Genomic DNA, 5,028 nt, shown 5'->3' with positions numbered 1-5,028 from the left:
AAACATTTACCTTTCGGCCTAAAATGACCAAAGAGGGTTAAAACATGAGTATTCAAGAGATTCATAATTACACATTATGAAACACAATAAAAACACAACATTGTGTTTGCATTGAAATAACCCCTTCAGCGGGGATTCAGTGGGGCGTCAGGGGTCATTTGGGGGTCAAAGGTCATCTGGGATTTGTTTGCCAAAGGTTACAGGTGTTACTGATCTTCAACAAATCAGTTTACGGTGACTGTTTCTGTATATGTTATGAACATAATGAATGCATCACACATGCACTTCAGTATCTCTCTTTTAGCTTGTTAAATATTCCAGCACAGAACTCAGAATTAGTTTTAGTGGGCTCGTCGTCACAACTAAGTCTGACTATGTCGATTCTCTTCAGCAGATACGCGACTGCGAGTGTGATATTGCTGTTACACAACAGTTCAGTAAAAAAGAAGATCATATTGTGTTCATATAACTTACAGTTTGTCCGTTTTTGCTCCAGCGAAAGTCGTTCTGAAGCAGAACACGCAGGTGCTTCGTTCCGGAATGAATCGGTTGAGTCGATGATTCAAATGACTCGCTCATTGACGGGGATTTGTCGCCACCTGCTGGCGGAACGTTGTAAGCTGCAGAAAGAATCACATTGCGTGACTATTAAATGTTATTTGTTTTATTAGAATGCACAGTTTATCATTATAGTGAATAGTTCCCGATACCAGCAGAACTGATTAATCAACTATTGTAAAATCACATTTTAAAAAACAGCCTACATGGTCAAAACACGGTCACTTTACCTGAATGCAGCTTTTTTTTTCCCCCCTCATGGTTTGGGAGTAAAATGTGACAGATTCACAAACAGCAGATTTCATTCTTAAATATGTGTTCACATACAAGTTAATAAAAAAAATTAATCTGGTGTTCGGCGGAAGTGTGTGTTTCATCAGTGAACCGCAGGAGTCGCTCTTCCGCTTCACAATAAAATCTCTCTCTCTCTCTCTCTCTCTCTCTCTCTCTCTCTCTCTCTCTCTCTTTCTGAGATGTTTAAGGGGTTTTAAATGACTTTAATTGGTCCGTTTAACTGGCATTGATTCTATTTAACACCTTAAAGGAGCAGGTGAATGAAATACTGTTAGTTCTAAAGAGTTTAATTGATAGAAATCCATGTTTTAAGTTTGTCTGGAAACTAATAAAGCTATTAAGGCCTTCTTCAGACTGTCATTCCTCTTGTGTTTATCTGTCTGCGCATGTTCTACCCATATGGCTTTTTAAAAATGTACATTATAAAATATACAAAAAGAGGGCAAAAATAATTGCTAAAATATGTTTAAAAATATATTTATGTAAATATATTTTCTAACAATAAAAAAAATAATATATATTTATTTTTAAATTTAAAAGTATTTAAAAAATATTTTCCCCTTTGTATATTTTAATCATAATAAGAAAATGTAAAAAAAAACATCTGCGTGTGTCCACAAATCAAATCATAGACATCGTTCTTAAACTCATTTATTCATTTATCGACAGACTTAATTTATGATACTGATAGATTTTGTATTTGAAAACATTTTTAACATTTTTATATCATTAGGTCTGTTGATAATGTATAAATGAGTGTCTTTGATTATATATATATATAATGTACCTTCTGGCTGTGTCTGTAATTCTTTAAAACTAGTAAAACTGAAAGTTGAGTAAAACATTCTTCCAGACACCTCAGGGGAAGTGAGAGAAACACAAACTGGCATCAAGCACAAACCAGACAGCACTTTAAAAGTCAAGCTGCTGGTCAGTGAATCAGAAGCTGATCTCCAGCTGATTCTCCTCCACACAGTCAATATGTTTGGCTTCATCCATAAGCATGATGCTGCTGCGCTGAGATCAGACGGACTCCATGGAGATCTGGAGATCTGCTGTCATGTGACCCCACACTGACCTCAGACTGATCTCTGACCTCACATTGATCTCAGACTGAGCTTTGACTGACCTCTGACCCCACATTGATCTCATATTGCCCTCAGACCTCACACTGACCTCAGACTGAGCTTTGACTGACCTCAGACTGACCTCTGACCCCACATTGATCTCATATTGACCTCAGACTGACCTTAAACTGACCTCACACAGACCTCACTTTGACCTCTGACCTCACACTGACCTCTGTCCTCACACTGACCTTACATTGATGTCATATTGACCTATGACCTCACACTGACCTCTGACCTCAGACTGATCTCTGACCTCACATTGACTTCAGAGTGACCTCAGACTGACCTCACATTGATCTCATATTGACCTAAGACCTCACACTGACTTCAGACTGACCTCATACTAACCACTGACCTCTGACCCCACATTGATCTCATATTGACCTCACACAGACCTCACTTTGACCTCTGACCTCACACTGACCTTACATTGATCTCATATTGACCTCAGACCTCAGACTGACCTCATATTAACCACTGAAATCAGACTGACCTCTGACCCCACATTGATCTCATATTGACCTCAGACCTCACACTGACCTCAGACTGACGTTAGACTGACCTCACTTTGACCTCTGTCCTCACACTTACCTTACATTGATCTCATATTGACCTATGACCTCACACTGACCACTGACCTTAGACTGACCTCACACTGACCTCTGACCTCACATTGACTTCAGATTGACCTCAGACTGACCTCACACTGACCTCTGACCTCACATTGACCTCAGACTGACCTCTGATCCCACATTGACTTCAGATTGACCTCACACTGACCTCAGACTGACTTAAGATTGACCTCACACTGACCTCACACAGAAGTCTCTTTGACCTCTGACCTCAGACCTCACACTGACCTCATATACTGACCTCACATTGACTTCAGATTGATCTCACACTGACAATCAATCACATTCATACGGCAAAAAATATATATTTTTAATTGTTCTTGTTTCAAGCTCAAACTCACTTCATTTTGATGCATTTTTAATAAAACAAGACACTTAATATCTTTAGTCATTTTGGTTCCCCAGTAAATGTATCTTGATTTAAGAACGTTTAAGTGTGTTGTTGTCAGCAAAGGTCTCTCCTGAATGTTGCTGAAGGTTAATGATGAGGAGTTAATGGCGTCTGAAGGTGATTCTCAGAGGTTTAATCATGAAAACTGAGGCCGCATCAGAACTGCTCTGCACTTTTTAATATTGCTGACGCTAAGAATCCATAAAGTAGAGCAGGAAAAAAGCTGTGTTGATTTGCTCGCATGTCATGTGATGACAGATCGAGGCACGTTTAATGATATTCATAGAGGTCTGGAGGACTACAGCCTCACTTATAGTTATGAATCCATAATTCTATTGATGCTGTGAGTGTTACTTGTGCTGCAGAACCCTACCAGAGATGATTTATTTTTAATTATGTTTTTCTCTGTGTTTGAAAACCTTTGAAAGTTGTGAAACCTACATGAACAAAAGCAACTATTTTCATAATTAAATATATACAGTATGTACTGTTTTATTGACGGTCAACAACAAATTAAAATATTTTAGATAATTTAAAACAGGGTTATTATAGTTAACTAAAACTAAACCCATCAAAACTGTTTTAATTACAAGAAATAAAATTTAATAAAATTTTTTTTTTAAATAATTAAAAAAATATTTTATTTAATCTAGTTGCCAAGGCAACATTTCTCATTTTTATTTAGTTTAACTTGATGTACTAAAATAAGTAAAACTAAAATTGAAATTAAAATGATATAGACATATTTAAGAACACAAAATCTAATGAAAATGACAAAAACACACAACAAAATTACAAAATATTAACTAAAATTAATATAAAATATAAAATCTAATTCAAAATATTAACAAAACTTTAATAGTATCTCAAACAGCACCGATTTAAAATGCCCTTGTCAAGAAATGTCATCTTTATTCAATGGAGTTTTGTTTATTTATTATAATTTTATCTTCTTATTGATTTGCCAACATCCTGAACTCAGACATAAAAAGTCATAAAAATTCAAATTATCAGATATTTTAAAAGAAACATTTGGCATAAAATATCTCTCCTGCATGTTGGTTACTAGTTTTCAGATATTAATATAACAAAATTATAATTTTTGTCAAACTTCCACACTGCTAATTGACTTTTCTACAGGATTAAATCACTTGACAGTTGAACTGAAGTGACATTAACACATCAGGATGATTGTGGCGTGAGAAACTGAATCCGTCGGTCCGGTTAGTGAGGTGTTTGTGGTGCTGTGCAGCTCTTATCAGCTGCGGTTTGAGCTGAAGTGTGTGTGAATCTCACGTTGCCCACGAACACTCAACACAAGAGCCGAGACACTGATGACAGACACTGATAGATGCTCATCACCGCTGCATGCCAACACATCCGCTCTCATTCACTACTACAGCATCGTTCTGATCTTATTAAAGCAACAGTTCACCCAAAAATCAACATTAGCATGAAATATCCTCACCCTCAGGCCACTCGAGATGTAGATGAGTTTGTTTCTTCATCAGGTTTGGAGAAATGCAGCATTGCATCAGTGTCTCAGCAATGGATGCTCTGCAGTGAATGGGTGCCGTCAGAATGAGAGCTGATAAAAACATAATAATCCACAAGTAATCCACAGCACTCCAGTCCATCAGTTAACATCTGGAGAAGACAAAAGCTGAAACTAATACAGCATTAAGACGTTTTTAACTAAAATACCATAGAGTTCACTGGAGGAAGCGTTATTATGGATTATAGACTTAATGTATTTTAGTTAAAAAACGTCTGAAACACTCACAAACACACGCAAGCACGCACACACACAAACACACACGCATGCACACGCACACACTAACACACACACACACACACACACACACACACACACACTCTCACACACACACACACAGGGCCATTTCTAGGCATAGGCGAGCTAGGCGGTCGGCTAGGGCGTCACCAGCTGAAGGGGCGCCAATGAGCACACATACTGGCACTTTTAGCAGGGTTGTGATAAAGAGTGGCACGGTCACCCTGAAAT

This window comes from Sinocyclocheilus grahami, unplaced genomic scaffold (assembly GCF_001515645.1).
Source record: "Sinocyclocheilus grahami isolate Dianchi unplaced genomic scaffold, SAMN03320097.WGS_v1.1 scaffold1275.1, whole genome shotgun sequence".
NCBI lineage: Eukaryota > Metazoa > Chordata > Actinopteri > Cypriniformes > Cyprinidae > Sinocyclocheilus > Sinocyclocheilus grahami.
This window is presented reverse-complemented; position numbering follows the sequence as displayed.